Source organism: Pelodiscus sinensis, chromosome 18, assembly GCF_052426305.1.
Source record: "Pelodiscus sinensis isolate ZL-2025 chromosome 18, ASM5242630v1, whole genome shotgun sequence".
NCBI classification, from domain to species: domain Eukaryota; kingdom Metazoa; phylum Chordata; order Testudines; family Trionychidae; genus Pelodiscus; species Pelodiscus sinensis.
Window position 1 is genome coordinate 25402715 of NC_143069.1, and position 18912 is coordinate 25421626.

The window sequence follows — 18912 nt, forward strand, 5'->3', positions numbered from 1 at the left end:
AGCTGCCAGTAGTGGCAAATCTGTGAGCTCTTTTCGGTGCTTTTAATTGAAAGCCTCAGCCACGGAGAACTCTGAGGGTGGGCTAGTCCACAACACCGCCCCTTCTGCCTCAGGCTCCGCCCCTTCTGTGGGTGGAGCCGGCCTATGACCCCATACCAAAATCAATTAAGTGGCCCCCTTCTGAAAATTATCGCCCACCCCTGTCACAGAATCATAGAAAAGTCTGAGTGGAAGGGACCATGATAGGTCCAGTGTTTCGCAAACTTTTTTTATAATGTACCCCCTTTAAAAAAAATGTGTAAGTACCCCCAGTACCTACAGTTTTCAGACACACACAATTTTTTTGAACCGTTGCAACACATTTGTTTAAACAACTGAATCGTAGCCGGGCGGGCGATGGCATTTTTGGGTGTAAAAGGTACAAAAAGAATAAAGCGCTGTCAAACTGAAAACTAAAATTCAGTTTTCGCCAAATTTCAGTTGTGTTGACGTATCCCCCAGACATCTCTTGAGTACCTTTAAGGGGACTCGTACCACTGGTCGAGAAGCACTGATCTAGTCCACCCCTGCACCGAGACAGGACCAAGCATGTTTGTCTCACCTCTTGGCTCCTAGGACACGGCTTGAACTAACGCACTTGGAAAGACATTATCGTATATACGCCCAAAGTGCTTCGTCTCAGTGTATTACCATAAAATCTAACTGACCAAACTCCGACCTTTCATTTCCCTGTCACTTGGCCAGCCACAGCCTCACAAGCCTTCGGCATCGATCTCAAAGCCCTTGTCACGCTTTTACACACCTGTGCTGACACGCTTGTGAGCCAGGCACACTTGTGCGACACGTCCCAAAGCACTTGCTCCAGGGCATTACATCGCACTTGCCTGCCTTTGATGGACAGGGAAAGGGAGACCTGAAAGGCCTCTCCAAGGTCACCAGCGCGAGAGTGAGCGCAGAATTGCGGAGCAAGGGTCTAACACACAACTCTGTGCCTTAGTCACTAGGTGGCATTAGATTAGAACCCGTGAGTTCTTACACCCAACCCCCTGCCCCCTCCACTAGGCCATGCTGCTGGCCTCCCGCCTCTCCCCCTGGGCTTGGAGACAGACGGGAGGCTGGAGCCAGCCTGCGCAGAAGGGGCTGTAACGCTTACAGCTCGTTCATGACACTGCCCCTGCGCAGCCCCTCTCAGATCCACACTTGGAACCCACGAGAAACACCCCAAGAGCAGAGATGAAACCGCCACTCACCTGCAGCCCAGCTTCCAGGAAGGGCAAAGCAAAAGCGGCGCTCGCGGATTCCAGCCCAGCCTGGCACCTGCTTCCTGAACTCTGGCCCCTTTCCTCCAAGATAGCAGGAGGCTGCTCTGGGCCTTTTGTGCCCACGACGGGGCATAAAAGCAAACTCAGCTGTTGGTTCCATCTTGCGGGCAGAGCCCCGGCAGACAGTGGCAGGCGGGGGTATCGACTGACCCTCCAACCCAGGATATTCCCCCCACACCTGGATTCGCTTCCTAGTCATCCCCATCTCCCTGCACGATCCTTGTTTCTCAACCCGCCGGTCCGAGAAATTGTCAGAGAAGGTTGATCCCGACCTTGCCAAGGGCTTAGGTTACATCACAAGGCTTTGCCGCCACAGCTGGCTTGGCTTGGGTGTGTGGCAAAAGCCTCCCCCCCCCCCGGCACAGCTATTCTGGCAAAGCCGCCAGCCATCACCACCACTGCCCTGCCTCTGTCCTGCTCCTCATCCCCGCCCCCACTCCTATCCCCTGCTCTCCTCCATCTCCTCCCCCTTCCCTTCTCCTGCCCCTCCCCATTTCCACCTGCCCTGCCCATCCCCGTCCTCTCCCTCCCCCCGTCTGTCCCCCTCTTATGTGAGGGCTTTGCTGGAAACGCCCCCCCCCCCAAGCTAGGGAGATCTCCCCTCCGGGAACAATTCAGCCCCCCCCATCTCGCTCCCTCCACTCCACAGTATTTCCTCCATTCCCCACAGTTGAAAATTGAGCTCCCCCATCCCCTCAGGTGACAGTCGGGCTCCCCCATACGCAGCTGCCTAGGTAGGCACCTCCGCAGCCAGAGCCTGCCCCTGGCGCCCACGTCCCCTCCCCGACTGCCTGTCCCAGGCGACCACCTGAACCTGCATCCCCCATTCCCTCAGATCACAGCTCCCTCCCTGACCCTGCACCCCCCGACACCCCTCCCCAGGCCAGACTCCTCTCTGGCACCCGCACCCCCTCCCCCAAACCCTCTGCTCCCCCTTCACCCAGGTCACAGCTCCCTCCCTGACCCTGCACCCCCCCGACACCCCTCCCCCAGGCCAGACTCCTCTCTGGCACCCGCACCCCCTCCCCCAAACCTTCTGCTCCCCCTTCACCCAGGTCACAGCTCCCTCCCTGACCCTGCACCCCTCTAGAGCCCCTCCCCCAGGCCAGAGTCCTCTCCTGCGCCCATACCCCCTCCTGGACCCTGCACCCCTATCCACCGCCCCAGATCATACCCCCCCCTGCACCCAGGCTCCACCCCTAAGCTCCCTTCTGCACCCAACCACCCCGTCCCAGACCCCAAAGCCCTCGGTAGAAATGTGGCCCTTGATCAGTTGCCAAAATGGCCCCCCCCCATTACAAATTATTGACCAAGCCTGATCCAAATGTTTTTTGAAACATTGTTTAATGAGAATGTAAATACAATTCAATACAATTGGGAGGGTTGGGGGGAGGGGGACGCAGCTGCTGGCTCCTCAGCTCTTGCTGCTCTCACTGGGTGTCTTCCTGCTGCAAGGGAAGCAGAATCCGTCACATTCATCCCTGGGGACTCAGGGGAACTGGCCCCTCCAGCATTTCCACCCTCCTCCCCCCTGCTCTCTGGTCACCCCCCGTCAGGCCCGCAGGGTGAGCTCCTGACCCCCCCCCCCTCCCCCAGAGCTCCTGACACCTCGGCCCCCTCCCGCCTCCTAGGACAGTTTCTGTGTTCAGAGCCTCCCCCACCCCCAGGGACGCTCGCAGGGGCAGGAGGGATTCTGCCAGCAGGGACGTGGGGTGGGGGCAGCCTGAGGAAAGGGGCGGGGGACTCCCTGAGGGGATGGGAAGGAGACCCTGGCCCTGCCCCACTCTCCTGATCTGCTCCGGCTGCTCACCATGTATTCCAGGAGCTGATGGGCCTGCCCATGCAGGGCGTGGGCCAGGACCAGCCCGGCCTGGCTGGGGCGCCGCAGGGGGGAGCGGGCAGCGAGCAGAGCCTTGTCCAAAAAGCAATTCTCCTGCTCTGGTGTAAAGAGCTGCCCAAAGACCTGGAATCAAGAGCACAGGAGGTTTCAGCTGACGGCCCAGAGCCCGGCCCCAACTCCTGGGGCTAAAACAGCTTCCTCCTCCCCCAAACTCCCTTCCAGACCCTGCACCCAGACGCTCTCCTCACCCGGCACCCCAACCCCTGCCCCAGGTCACAGCTTCCTCCTGCCCCCAAGACCCTCCTACCCCCACGAGGGCCCCAGCCAGCCCCACCCCCGAGCCCTGCCCTGCCCTGGCAGCGCGTCCTTACCTCTCCCACCCTCACGCTGTTGCTGTGAGCCAGGACCCATCTTTCTTTGTAGTAGTGTCTGCACCACAGGTCCTCTGCCTGGTGGATGTTGAGGCCTGCAAGAGACACAACAGGGTCATTCTGCTGGCAGGTCTGAGCCCTTCCCCTCCCACGGGTCCCTGCAGGCATCCCTGGGCAAATGGAGGGGCACAGGGGGCAGAAGGGGAACACAGAGGGACGCATCCCCCCTTGGGCCAGTCTGGGGGAAAAGGGCTGGGTCCCCTCCCCCCGCCGCCGGCACCCTCAGGGTGTCCCTGGGGCCCAGGTCCCGGCTGGGTTCCTTACCCCTGTGGTGCAGGAGGAGTTGATACAGGCTGTGCACCCCCTCCCGGGCCAGCCGGCTGACGTCTTCGGATGGGTCCGAAATAAAAAGGCCCAGCTGGGCCACGTGGTGACCCATCCTCGGCCAGTCGGCGGAGTTCTGAGGGGAGAGAAGAGGGGGGGTCCCTCAGCATCCTGGGGCTGCACGTCCCATGCAAACGGCCGCCGAGGCGGGTCTGAGCTCGGGGGACGGACAGAGACACCTCCCGGGGCGGGGCGGGGCGGGGCCGGCCTTGCGAGGAGACAACCCTGAGCAATGGCCCCGACTGAAGGGTCACTCCGGGGGTGGAACAAGGGGATCCACTGACGGCCACTCCCCAGTCCCCAGGCCCAGTCCCTCAAGAGCCCCCCTGAAGGGCCCAGGGTCGCCCCTCCCCGGGGAAAGGAGAACGCGGCCCATTCCCGGCCCATTCCCGGCCCTGCCTCTGCCTCCCGGGGACGCTCCCAGCCCCGCGCCCTGCAGCCCCAGACCCCCCGGCTCCGAGGTCACTTACGTCAAACCCCGGGAGGGTGGTGGCGACTCCCAGCAGGGCCGTGGTGCTGCGAAGGGCCCTGGCTCGCTCCTGGGGCAGGCGGGACTCCAGCCAGGGGCTCAGGTGCTGGGGGGGAAAGAGGCAGGTCAGGACCCGTAGGGAGGTGCCGGTTCTGGGCAGAGCCTGGGGCTCCTCTCGGACTGTGCCCCCCCCAGCCACTGACACTGCTCCTCTCTCGGCCCCCCCCCCGAGGAAGCAGGGACAATGGCCCCGTCCCCCCCACGGGGCTCACCTCCATTATGAGCTGCAGCCGGGCGGTGTCTGGGGACTCGGCGAGGAGGCTCGCCAGTAGGGCCTGGAGGTCGTAGGGAAGGGCCCGGATGAACTGCTGCAAGACAAGGGGGAGCCCTGGGTCAGAGGGGGGTTGGGGGATCCAGGCCACCCGCTGGCTCCGGGGTGCAGCCTTGAGCAGGGTCTGAGCCGCCTCGCAGAGCAGGGAGGAGCCCAGGCTGGGCATGGAAGGGTCGGGCCCCCCGGGAGAGCAACGGGAACCCTGGAGGGAAGGATCCAAACCTGCAGCTTCTTCCCTCCCTCTCCCCCCCCCCCCTCTCTGGAGCTCCAGCCCAGCCCGGGAGCAGGGCCCGGAGGGACGTACCTGAGTGTGGATGGGCTCCTGCTGCCAGTCCCCAGACACAGTCTGTCCCACGGCCGCCGTCAGCAGGGGGCTCAGGAGCTGGGCCCGCAGGGGAGGCTGCAAGGTGCTGGCAGGAGAGAGGGGCAGAGACTATTAATTCAGCAGCAGGAGACAGAGACTTTCCCACTCCCTGGCCAGGGGATCTGCTCTGGGGGGGAGTCGGCGGGGGGGTCGGTACCTGAGGCTGCAGGCGGCGTTGAGGCAGTCGGCCAAGACCAGCGGGGGGGGCGAGTCCTCCATGATCTCCTGTGAGACCCAAGGGGAAAAAGGGGCGTGTGAGGCTGGGCCCCCAAGAGACGCTCACACGGCCAGCGCCCCCACCCAGCAGGATCCAACCCCACTGCCTCCCGCTGCCCTGTAGCCCCCCTGCCCGACACAGGGCCCCTCCCAGCACCCCCCTCCCAAACTGGGACCAGCTCAATCCTTGTCCCCAGGCCGTCTCCTGCCCCTCCCTGCCCTGGTGACCAGCCTCTGAACCTCCTCATCCCTGCTCCCCAGGCGCATCCCCAGCAGCCCGCTCGGCTCCCTTCCAGCCCCCCATGGCCCGGGGAGACCCCTCCCTGTCCCGAATCCCCCTTCCTGTCCGGCACCCCACACCTGCCCCATTTCTGTGTCCCTCCCTCCTCCAGCATCCCCACCCACCCTCCCCATGTCCACCTCCAGCCCTCCTGGCTCCACCCATCCCGTTTCCAGCACCCCCACCCGCCGCCATCGCTCAGGCAGACCCGCGTCCACCCCACGTATCCCCTCCCCTCCTCCCGGCCGCCGCGACTCGCTTACAATGATCCTGGCCACCATGGTGTCCTTGCAGCAGCGCGGCGCCAGGGTGTCCTCGCCCCTTTGGAGGGCGGCAAGGCAGGCGGGGGTGACGGCCAGCAGGAACCGCTGCAGGGCGGCTGGGCTCTGCACCCCAGAGAGAGTCTGTGAGCCTGGGGCCTGCCTGCCCCCCACTGACAGCTGCAGGGCTCAGGTCTCCCAGGAGTGGAGGTGGGAGCTGCTGGTTGTCCAAGCACCCACACTCCCCACCCAACTGCTGCCTCAGGCTTGTGGGGGCCCAGCTGGTGCATGACAAGAGCCCCCAGCTTGGGGGGCCCAGGTCATGCAGGAGAAGGGGCCCCAGTGGGATCCCCAGGGACAAGCCCCTCCCGGAGGGGGGGGGACGTGCTGGGAAGGGGCCGGACAATCTCGGCTCCCCCTCATGTGGAGAAGGTTCCTACCGTGTCCCGGGTGTGGAGCTGCTCTTCGATGTCATAGATGGCCCCTTCCTCCACCCGGGAGTCCACCCGCTCCTGGCAGAGCTCCGCCGAGGCGCAGGGGGGCTCTGTGCGGGAGGGAAGGGACCAGGGTGACTCCAGCGGCCAGCAGGGGTCACGCGCCCCCATGTCAGGGACCCAGGGCAGGTTGGGCCCCACACGCCCCTCGCAGGGACCCATCCCCCTTCCACCCTCACATCTGCCAACGCCCTCAGCAGAGCCCCCACCAGGAACAAGAGAGCCAATCAGCCCCCGCCCCCATCCATTGCCCTGGCTGCGGGGCAGACACTGGGGCTGCCCCTCCCCGCCCCCCCCCCCGTGTACTGGGTGAGCCCCTGGGCCCAGCGTGTTCACGGCCCCTCACCTGGGTCTGAGCGGCTGCGGGAGGTGGCCCGGCTGCAGCTGGAGGCCCAGGCGCTGCTGCTGACGGACCTGGACCCACAGCTGCAGGGGCTGGTGGGGGGAGCGACGGGCTGGGGGCTCCCGGAGACTGGCAGGTCCCCGGGGGCCGGGCAGGGCGATGCCCCCTGGTGGTAATGGGGGCTGGGCTCCCGGGGCAGGTGTTTCTCTCCACAGAGGAGGCCCCGGAGCCACCCTACCCGGCTGCCCCGCTGGGCTGGGTCCCGCCTGCCCAGCCGTCTCTGGAGCCAGGTCCGGGGGGGCCTGGCCGGTGGGCGAGTCGCCCCGAGCTGGTGGGATTCAGCTTCCCCGCCCGCGGGGACGGAGGAGCTGCTCCCCACCGGCCCTGGGGCCATCTTCAGGGCTTTCTTGAACCACAGCCGAAAACGTTTGGCCATGCTGGAAATGAGGGGAGCAAAGGGGAGCTTGGGGCGCAGCCTGCAGAGCGAAATCCAGGGGTTCAAGCTCCCCAGAGCGACTGCCCCCAGCCCCCAAATGGCCCCTTGCTTATCGGTTCGGTCTTGCACAGGCACTGCAAGGACCTGAGGGTATGTCTACACTCGTGGAATGAGGAGTAACGGTAGTTTGAACTAGGAAGCCTAGTTCGAACTACCTAGTTCGAGCCCCGTGTCGCCGCGCTGCACGGGGTTCGAACCAGCGGGGTTTTAAAAATGGCGGCTCCCCGCTTATGCAAATGAAGCCCGGGAAATTCAAATCCCGGGCTTCATTTGCAAGTGCGGTATGCCTACATTACCCTCCTAGTTCGAACTAGTGGGGTAGTGTAGACGTACCCTGAGTCTCCTGCCCATCAGCAGCCCCTGCTCAGCCAATCAGGGGAGAGTCTAAGGTGTGGGGGGTGGAGCGTTCTCCCCAAAGACACCGGCATAGACCTGTTCCAGCCCAGGTCCCCACAATGGGGGCTGCATCCCCCGCCCCACGGCTCCTGCAAACCACCCCCCGTCCTTCAGCTAGTCTGTTGGGTCACAAGCTGGGGGGGGGGCAGCAGGGGAAGGTCACAGGAGAGGCAAGAACAGAGCAGAAATGTGGGGGGATGGAGGAAAAGGGAAACCAACCAGGAGAAAGCCCCAGTGGCGCTAAGGACGCAGCCCAGGTGAGGAATCACCTTCTGGCCCTTGACCGAGGGCTGGGCCTGCCTGGAACCCAGCCGGCCCCGGGCGGGATCCAACCCCTGGGGGCTCTTACCTTCTGCACAAAGGTGTCGGGATGTGGAACTCACAGAACGCGAAGGAACCGTGAGGAGGAGACGCACCAGAGCTAAAGCAACCGGGGGTCTCCAAAGTCCCCTGGGCCCGCCCCCCGCTTTTATCAGCCTGAGATGTGGGTCCCTCTGTGAGGTCACCACCTCCCCACCTGCCCTTTGCCTTATATGCTGAGGGCTGCCCAAAGCCCCTGTGAGGTCACCGCCCCCCCCTCACCCTGCCAGGCAAATGTCCTGCCTCTGGCCACCCCCCTGGGAAGTTTGAGCCATTCCTAGGGGTCCCTCCCCCTCCCTCATAGGCTGCTCCCTGCCCTACACTGCAGGCTTCTTGCACGAGAGCTGTTTCACGCCGGAGTTCTTGCGCAAAAGGTCTCGTGCAAGAGCGCCTCCACCCTGCCATGGGCTTTTGCACAAGAGCCTCCATGGCAGTGTGAACGCTCTCTTGCGCAAGAAAGCTCTGCTGGCCATTTTAGCCAGAAAAGTGTCTTGCTGAAGAAGCCCCTGGTGCCCGTCCACGCTGCCTTCTTGCACAACAGCTCTTGCACAAAGGGGGCTTAGTCATCGTGGGGAGAGGAATAACTCCTGTGCAAGAAGCCCTGTTCTCTGATGCTTTACTGCAAATTTACTTGTGCAAGAACACATGTACAGTGTAGACGCGCCACAAGCTGCTGCTCAGGAACACTTGTTCTTGTGCAAAATGCCTGCCGTGCAGACGTGGCCTTGGTGTCACCCAGCACTGGACTTCCTGGCCCAGGAGCAAGAGTTAGAGCCTCCCACCCGCCCCGCTGCCTCTCATGGGTTCCTGTCCGGTCCCGGCCCTGGATTTTGCCCTAGCGCATCCCAGCGAGGCCTCTGGCCTGCACTAGACCCATCGACACGCGGAGAATCCACCACTGCCCTGGGGCGCTTCTGTCTATGGGGACTCAAACTCACAGCTGAGCATGGAGCCTGATTTCTCCCAGGACTTCACCCCCTGTCCTGCTCGTGGCTCCGTTGTCCCCCTTCCCCACAGCTGCCCCCCCCAACCTCTAAATGCTCCTCACGTCAGTTCCCGCTTCCCCGCACCCATGGCCAGGCCCTGCAGGGCTCTGGGGGCTGGTTTGCTGCCCTCAGCCCTGCTCCCCAGTTTGCAGCCTCTCCCATCATGTGTGGGGTCTCCTGGTACCGGAGGGAGGACGGGGGCAGACCAGGAGGGTTAATTTGATGTTGCAGCGGCAGGAGAAGGGGGGCGGGTGGCAGAGAAGAGCTGTCAGTACATTATCCCAATACACCAGCCGAGGACAGGCGTCGCACTGGTTCCTGCAGCCGATGGAGAGTAACACACTCCTCCTGGGGGGAGGAGCAGCCAAGAGAGGGACCCACTCAGACCGGTCTGGCAGTGTGATGTAGTGGAACCAGCGCTGCCTAGGTGGGGTTCTACCTCCCCCCAGTCTGCTTCTGAGACCGAGTTTCCCCCTCTGCCCCATAGGCTAACAACAAGGCACTTTACAAACATTCTCGGTGTCATCAGCATTGTATGAAGGGGGAAACTGAGGCATGGAGCGGCATCTGATTTATACAGCCCAACCCATTCCCCACCCCCTCAGTCTGCAGGAAAAGAAGCCAAGTGCTCTTGCTACTTGGCCCCACTATCCCTCCATTGCCCTGCTTCTACCTGATGTCAAACACACTCAGCTTGCACTACTTCTTCTTTCCTGTGCTGAAGCCAAGCAGATCAGGATAGGGAGGAGACATGAGGGAGCCCCCAAGCACTTGCTCTCTCTCTCTCACACAAACACACACAGGTATATATTACTTTAGAAAATGCCAGGCGTGAGCTAGAGGAGAATCCCCATTAACTGTTAGCACTATAGGGCATATGATACATACATTGATCATTTACAGTCCATCCAGCAGAGGGCAACAATACACCCCGCACACATGTAGCTCCCCCTCCTTTTCCAAATGCCCCAAGTCTTAAACTACTGCGGGGCTACATCTACACTGGCATAATCTTGCGGAAAAACTCTTTAGCGCAAGAGTTCTTGCGTTAAAGTAGTTGTACAAGAGAGCGTCTACACTGGCCTGTGCATTTGTGGAAGAGATGTGCTTTTGCCCAAAAGCATCCATGCCAGTGTAGACGCTCTCTTGCGCAAGAAAGCTCTGACGGCTCTTTTAACCATCGGGCTTTCTTGCGCAAGAAATTCATGTTGCCTGTCTACACTAGCCTCTTGCACAAGAACAGTTGTGCAAAAGGGCTTATTCCTGAGCGGGACCATCATAGTTCTTGCACAAGAAGCCCTGATTTCATACAGTAGAACATCAGGGTACTTGTGCAAGAACACCCGGCCAGTGTAGACAGGCAGCATGTTTTTGCACAACTGTTCTTGCTCAAGAGGCCAGTGTAAACAGGCAACATGCATTTCTTGTGCAAGAAAGCCCTATAGTTAAAATGGCCATCAGAGCTTGTGCACATATGCAAATGAAGCACGGGATATTTAAATACTGGCTTCATTTCCAATTCTGCATGTCTACATTTGCATTTCTCTCCTGAAAGAGGAAGCAAGTGTAGACACACCCCATGGTAACTGCTGCTCCTGGAAGTGGCTGGCATGTCCCTGCCACCCCAGAGAAAGTCACTGCTGGGGGGGTCTCCAGACACTGTCCTTGCTGCAGACACCGCTCCGGCAGCCCCCACTGACCAGTAACGGGGAACGGTGGCCAGTAGCGGCTGTGGGCTCAGTGCGTGTAGAGGAGGGGCACCGAATGGCATCATGCTAGTGGCTGTCCGGAGCGGTGCAGGGCCCGGGCCGAAGGAAGCCGCCCTAACCTCACTGCTGAAGCACCAGAAGCCATCGCAGTTCAACAGCCCAGCCGGAGCCTGCTTTCTGAACCCCCGTCCCAGCCCTGAGACCAGCCTCTTGCTGCAGATACGAGTCTCCCTGCACCCAAACTCAGTGCCAGAGCCTGCAACTTGAAGAGCTTCCTGGACCCCATTGTCCCACCCTGGGCTAGGACCAGAGCCCCTCCTACACTCCAAGTACAGGGCCTTCTCCCCAAACCCCTACCCCAGCCTGGGGCAAGTGACTGAGGCTGGGGGAAGAAGAGGGCTGCAGGGAGCATGGTGAGGCCTCAGAGAAGGGGCTGGTTCTGTCCAGTCCAAACCCTGCAAAACCAGCTGGGGGTGCAAGTCCCCATGGGGGGCCCTGCCCCCGCCCTTCGCCCCAGGAGCTGGGGGTCTCGTTAACTCCGCTCCCCGGTGGCTCCAGCAGAGGGACGTGGGGAGGGAGGCGCCTGGCCCAGGGGGGTTGGGAGCTGGGAGCAGGACACTGATGGGGCCCTGTCTCCTCCCTTCCATCCCAGTTCAGCACAGCCCCCCCTAGGGAGCTTGGGGCCCAGCTGGCCCTGTCCCTCGAGTGCCTCATCGGACTAGTGAATCCAACAGCCCCACCTGCTCCCGGAGGGGATGCTCAAAGGCAGCACCACAGACCTCATCAGCTGGTCCAGCTGCCAGGTGTGAAGATTTTCTACCTGTTAACTGCATCCTGTATCATCAGTGCACACACAGCCCACCACTGCCTGTGCCCCCCTGTCCAAACCCCACCCCCATCTCCCGCATCCTAGAAACTTCCCCCCCCAGACACCCCCACAGACCAGCTAGTCTCCTGTCATCAGTCATCAACCTCCCCATGGACCAGACTAACTGCCAGTCTGTGCCCCACAGAGCCCCCCATCATCCCCTCCCCCATTTCCTTAACTACCTGCCAGTCTGTCCCCACAAACAGCCCCTCTCTGCCAGACTCTGCCCCACATCCCTAACTGCCAGTCTGTGCCCTAGAGAGCCCATCGTTCCAGCACCTGTCCCAGGTCCGTGACTTCCAGTCTGTGCCCCACAGAGCCCCCCCATCATCCCCTCCCCCAATTCCTTAACTACCTGCCAGTCTGTCCCCACAAACAGCCCCTCTCTGCCAGCCTCTGCCCCACATCCCTAACTGCCAGTCTGTGCCCTAGAGAGCCCATCGTTCCAGCACCTGTCCCAGGTCCGTGACTTCCAGTCTGTGCCCCACAGAGCCCCCCCATCATCCCCTCCCCCAATTCCTTAACTACCTGCCAGTCTGTCCCCACAAACAGCCCCTCTCTGCCAGCCTCTGCCCCACATCCCTAACTGCCAGTCTGTGCCCTAGAGAGCCCATCGTTCCAGCACCTGTCCCATGTCCGTGACTTCCAGTCTGTGCCCCACACGTAGAGCCCCCTTTCCACCTCCTAACCCACATCCCTGACTAACTGTCAGTCTGTGCCCCACGGACGGACCCTCCCTCTGCCAGACCCGGGTGGAACAGGGTGTTCGGGGCTCATGGTCAATTTTCCCTCCCCCCGGCTTCTCTCCATGGCTGGTGAGGGCTGCCCCTGCCCCCTCCCACATCGGGCCCAGCTCCCAGGGCCAGGCTGCGATGGGAGACGGGATCACCGCTCCCTGCTGTGTCCTGTCCAGCCGCAGGCCGGTGGGGAGCTGCACCTGGCTGGAGTCCTCCCGCCCTGAGCCGGAGCTGAGCCGGGGGGTCAGACGCTCCCTGCAGCACCCAGCGCCCAGAAGAACGTGGACGGTAAGTGGGGTCGGGGCCACGGTTGTGGGGAGCTGCCGCACTCATGGGAGCTGGGGAATTCCCGGTACCTCGGCCCCCAGAGAAATCTCTCCCGGCATTCCCAAGAGGAGCAGGCAGGGAGAAATCTCTGTTGTCCTGCTTATGGGCATGGAAACCTCAGCCCTGCCCCCCCCCCCCCACACACACACAGTGGGAACCCAGAAAACATCTCTTCCTCCCCTCTCACTTTATGCAGCCAGTATTTTCTCTATTTGTTTCCCAGACACAAAGTCCAGCTACCGGACTGTCCGGTTCAGTGCCAGACACTGGCAGCCCTACCCGCGCCGCGGAGCCAGCCCAGCCATTGCACCTCTCAGGGACAGGGACAGGGATCTCGTATTGGACCAGCTTGTGCAGGGAGAGAGCCAGGCTGGGAAAGGGCCCAGCCGCACGGCTAACCGCAGGGGCAGCAGGCTGTGTGGCCGGAGCTAACCCAGCTTGCAAGGGCTCTGTGGGAGAAGTGGCCCAGAAGGCCGGCAGGACAAAGGCAGGGCCCCTAGGCTGCCAGTTGCAGGAATAAGCCATAAACCCAGGGGCGTAGGAAGGCCGCAGGAGTTCTGCCATCTGGCGATGCTGGCGTCATGGCTTTGGCCCTGTGACTGTTAACAGGCCACGTCCCCTCGGCTAGTTCCTGGCAATCTGGGCTAACGCTGGGGTAACCCGTCTGCATCGCCCTGGGTTTACCTGTGGGGCTGGGAGTCCATTTCCCAGCCTGCCGGAGAGCTCTGTGTCAGCGCGAAACCTCGTCTGCCTCGCCTGCCCGCCCGCCGGTGCTGTCCAGTGAGAGTCACGACCCAGCCACCTCGTCTTGCTGATCCCCTGGGGCCGACTGGGCGCCCACACACTGCCGATATCTATCTAGTGATCTGTCTGTCCCTGTGCACCCTCTGCCTGTCTGTCTGTCTGTCCCCATGCACCTCATCTATCTACCCATCCCCATTACACCTCCTATCACAGAATCCTAGAACCATAGGGCTGGAAGAGACCTCAGGAGTCATCGAGTCCAGCCCCCTGCCCAACGCAGGACCAACCCCAACTAAATGAACCCAGCCAGGGCTTTGTCAAGCAGAGACTTAAAAACCTCTAGGGATGGAGGTTCCACCACCTGCCCCCCACCCTGTCTCCAAACACCCCCCCCTCTCTAACTACTCCCACAGGTGGAGCACACACGCAGGGACACAAACATAAACACCCCTGCAGAGACACGGAAAGATTCAGAGATGTTCACTCACACGGTCACGTGCACATACAAGGACATGCACACACACACAGTGCACACACAGACATGCACACACACACAGTGCACACAGTGCACACACACACAGTGCACACATAGTGCACACACACACACAGTGCACATACAGACACGCACACACACACCGTGCACACACAGACACGCACACACACACCGTGCACACACAGACATGCACACACACACAGTGCACACAGTGCACACACACACAGTGCACACACAGACATGCGCACACAGGCACGCACACACACACAGTGCACACACAGTGCACACACAGTGCACACACAGACATGCACACACACACAGTGCACACACAGGCACGCACACACACACAGTGCACATACAGACATACACACACACACAATGCACACACAGACACGCGCACACACACAGTACACATACAGACATGCACACACACACAGTGCACACACAGGCACGCACACACACATGCAAGGACACACAAAAATACAAAGACAGTGTACACATACATACAGGGACACACCAACATACACAAACACACACTCGGCCAGTGGCCAGTCAGGGGCCAGTGTGCTCTGCAAGCTGTGTGCATGGGCAGCCGCTCGGGTGAAATTCAGGTGCCACTCAGCTGATCAGCAGAGCCCCCAGAGGAGGCAGCCTGTGTTACTGGTGGTGCACATCCGCACATGCCTTGGTCCAGCCCCGCACTGGCCAAGGGAGGAGCAAACTGGAGTGCTGGGCTGAGCAGGCCCCGCCCCCACAGCAGTGCTGGGCATGCTCCAACTGCGGGCCAGGTACAAAAGCCAGGGAGACAGCTCAGTTGTGGCTGGCCTCGGGGCGGAGGGGCCAACTGCCTCTGCCGCTACAGTCCCCGGGCCGAGCTCGACCGCAGCGCCCGCTGATGATCCCCTGTCGCTGCTGCCCCAGACCTCGGGCCTGCCAACGTCAGTGCCACCGCCAGCCCAGCGCCAGGCGGGATCTCCGTCGGCCAAAGGGCTGGGGTAGGAAGCAACCTGGGGCAGGAAAAGCCCTGGCGGGCTTGGCACGTTTCGGGGAGAACTCCCCGCTGAGCCAGTGGTAGGAACCGCCCACCACTGATAGGGCCCGGGGTCGGGGCCCGGTGGAGAGGGAGGGCCCGGGCCCCCTACCCATCCTTCGGACAACTGAGGGATCATTTGAGAAAACGACAGACACGGGGTTTTCCGCCACCGCTCTCCCTTTCTTTTATTTCCCTGGGCTAACTGGCTTGTTCCTCTTTGGCTAAGGATGGAAGAGAGGAGCCAGCAGGGGTAGAATGAATTGTGTACCAGGTCCTGGAAACAAGAGCATCTCCTCCAGATCACCCATCCACACCTGAACTGTTCAAAAGCCTGGATGAGCGAGACCAGCTTCTTAAATTCACCCTATAGTGGCTGCCTATAAAGACACCTAAACCCGGCTTCGTTTAGCCCAGCGAATGCCAAGCCAGGCACCGACGGGACGTTTCCTTCCCTGTGTTTGGACACGAGGGGTGCACAAGGATGTGAGAACCAGGAAGGCTGATCTGTGAATTCACCCCCAACCGTCCCAGTACAAGACAGACGCCTGCGCCAACCAGCAGGGGTCACTGCTCCTCCGGTTTGGCTTGGACAAAGGTGCCCATCTGTTTGGTGTTGGCGTCTCGGAGCTGCGCCAGCTGCCTCTGGCCACGGCGGAGCAGATACTCGATGTGCATCACGTCGGCCCGGGGGATGCTGGCGTTCTTCCGGAACTCGGCCTGGATGCGAGGCAGGAATCCCGGCTTCTCCCGGCCGGCGCGCAGGAACTGCCTGTACAGGCTCAGGACGTGCTTCTGCAGCTTGCTATGCCGGGCCATGGTGCATCTGGGGAGCCCTCCCAGGCCACGGGGGGGCCAGCGCCACGAGGCAGGGGCTGGAAGTGAACAGAGGCGGAGATGTTAGAGCAGCATCTCATTCCCAGACGTGCCTGTGCGGGCATTTCCATGCACTTTTCACCCCCACCTGCTAGGGTTACCAGATGGTTTAAAAAAAATACCGAACAGCAGGGGCCGGGGGGGGGCGGGACTGGCTGGAAGAGATGGGGTGGGGGGGGAACCGGCCGTCGGGAAGCAGGGCTGGCTGGGAGGGGGCTGGAGGGAGCAGGGCTGGCCGGGGGGCAACCAGCCGTCGGGAAGCGGGTCTAGTTGGGGTGGGGACCAAGAGGTGGGGGAACCGGCCGGCAGCGCTGCAGAGATGTACCAGAGCCTGGGTCGGATTCATCTTTGGTGGGCCCTGGCTCCTAGACCATAGACACACTCGTCCCCCCCGCCCTCCCGGAGGCCCTAGGGAAAATGGCACCCCGGCCCTGTGGACATGCTGCCCTCTCTGTTTCCCTTGCCCCGTAGGCACTAAGCTCCACTCCTGCCGCCCAACTACTACAAGGCCCGACGGATTTCTCTGTGGCCCCCGACCCAAAAAAGGATCCCCCCAGCCCTGTGTTAGGGGATACGAGGGAGTCTGGCTGGGATGTAAGTGCAAATAACTCTGCTCTTAGCAGCTCTGAACCGATGGGCTCTGCCCTGTGCCCCAACCAAGAACCCTAACATAAGAACGGCAGTACTGGGTAGCCTGTCTGCTGACAGTGGCCAGGACCAGGTGCCCCAAAGAGGGTTGACCAAAGACAATGATCAAGCGATTTGTCTCCTGCCATCCTTCTCCAGCCTTCCACAAACAGAGGCCAGGGACACTATTTCTATCTCCTGGCTAATAGCCTTTTATGGACCTAACCTCCGTGAAATTATCTAGCTTCTCTTTAAACCCTGTTATAGTTCTAGCCTTCACAGTCTCCTCTGGCAAGGAGTTCCACAGGTTGACTACACGCTGTGTGAAGAAGAACTTTCTTTTATTAGTTTTAAACCTGCTACCCATTAACTTCATTTGGTGTCCTCTAGTTCTTCTATTATGGGAACTAAAAAATCACTTTTCTTGATTCACCCTCTCCACACCACTCATGATTTTATAGACCTCTATCATATCCCCCCTCAGTCTCCTCTTTTCTAAACTGAAAAGTCCCATCGCTTTAACCTCTCCTCGTATGGGACCCGTTCCAAACCCCTAATCATGTTAGTTGCCCTTTTCTGAACCCTTTCCAAGGCCAAAATATCTTTTTTGAGGTGAGGAGACCACATCTGTACACAGTATTCAAGATGTTGGTGTCCCATAGTTTTATACAGGGGCACCCTGAGGGTACGTCTACACTACAGCGCTAGTTCGAACTAACTTAGTTCGAATTAGTTAATTTGAACTAAGCTAATTCGAACTAACGCATCTAGAACTAAAAACTAGTTCGAATTAGCATTTTGCTAATTCGAACTAGCAAGTCCACATTGAGTGGACTCTGAACCGGGCTTAAGGATGGCCGGAAGCAGTGCCGGCAGGGCATCAGAGGAGGACTTAGAGCGTGGAGATGCTGTCTCAGGCTAGCCGAGGGCTGCGCTTAAAGGGTCCCGGCCCCCCCCCCCGGACAGACAGTTCTCAGGGGTGCCCCGCTTGCAAAGCAGTCCTGGCTTGGATTGCCCGGAGTATCCACACTGGGCACATCACACCACTCGGCCATCAGCCCAGCTGCACTTGCCGCAGGCTGGCATCTGGGGAGAGGGGGCAATCGGGGGGCTGCAGGAGAGCTTCCACCCCCAGAAGCCCGCAGAGCCAGCCCAGTCCTCCCCATCGGGGGCTCGTACCCCATTCCTCCCTCACCTCCTTCCACTTACCCTTCCCTAGCCCCCCTTCTTATTGATGTACAAAATAAAGATAATGTTTCTTCCAAAATTGACTCTGTCTTTATTGAACAAAACTGGGGGAGACTGGGAAAAGGAGGTGGGAGAGGGGAAGAGAAAGGCTGGGAGAGGGGAGGGCAACTAACATGATCAGGGGTTGGGAACAGGTCCCAGATGAAGAGAGGCTACAGAGACTGGGACTGTTCAGCTTAGAAAAGAGGAGATGGAGCGGGGACAGGCTAGAGGTCTCTAAAAGCAGGGGTTGGGTGGAGAGGGTGCATTGAGAAAAGTTCTTCATGAGTTGCCATAAAGAAGGACTAGAGGAGACCAAAGGAAAGGACTGGGTAGCAGGCTTCAAACTAGTAAGAGAAAGTTGTTCTCCCCGCCCCCCCCCCCCAAAAAGAGAGAGAGAGAGAGAGAGAGAGAGAGAGAGAGAGAGAGAGTAAAGAGTTAACCTGTGGAACTCCTTGCTGCAGGAGGCTGTGAAGGCTACAACTAGAACAGAGTTTAAAGAGAAGTGAGATCAAGCCATGGAGATTGGGTCCATAGAGTAGTCTTAGCCAGGGGGTAGGAGTGGTGTCCCTGCCCAAAGTTTGTGGAAGGCTGGAGAGGGATGGCACGAGACAAATGGCCCAAGAGTCACTGTCTTCGGTCCATCCCGTCCAGGGTCCCTAGGGTTGGCCGCTGTCGGCAGACAGGCTACTGGGCTAGATGGACCTTTGGTCTCACCCAGGACGGCCATTGTAAGCTCAGGGCTGAGGGTCGGGGGTCTCAGTGGACCCCCTTGATTTTCATACACACCTGCTCCTGGGTGGCCAGGCTGGCAGCTCTCCTGCCCTAGACGGCCACTTTCCTGTGCCTAGTGCGGAGATCGTGGACCAGGAAGGTGCCCGCCTCTTGCGGTCCAGGGCAAGCTCCCGGGAGCCGCCAGCCTGGTCCCGGGAAGAGAGGGTGGGCTGGGGGACATCGGGTGGGTGGCTCTGTGCCGTGCCAGGTGCAGGGTCTGCTGGCTGGGTGCTGGCAGGCTTGCACCTGGCACGGGCACTGTAGCCAGCCCGTGACCCTTTAAGGGGTCCGGGGCCGGGAGGGGGGCATAGAGTTTCCCTGGTGTTGGCCAGAGTGGCCACCAGGGAAACATGGGGAGGACTACACAGCCCTTAATTCGAACTAGCTAGTTCGAACTAGGCTTAATCCTCGTAAAATTCAAATTCGAACTAGCGGAGCGCTAGTGTAGTGGCTATGAATGTTAGTTCGAACTAACATTGTAGTGTAGATATACCCTGAGTTACCAAACCACATGACACTGCCCATTAAAAACCCACCAGGACTTACCCAGCGTTTCCATGCAAAGGTCCCGCACCAGCAGCGGTCATT

At 60.5% G+C, this 18912-nt stretch overlaps 1 long non-coding RNA gene across 1 annotated transcript; it reads right to left on the reverse strand.

The window, feature by feature from the left end:
- Positions 1 to 5021: 5021 nt before the first annotated feature.
- Positions 5022 to 5964, reverse strand: LOC149523309 (uncharacterized). Its single transcript, XR_016347198.1, has 3 exons — positions 5841 to 5964; positions 5239 to 5306; positions 5022 to 5127 (listed from the first exon to the last, which is right to left on the reverse strand). It is a non-coding gene; the product is annotated as an uncharacterized LOC149523309 (long non-coding RNA).
- Between the last annotated feature and the right edge of the window lie 12948 nt (positions 5965 to 18912).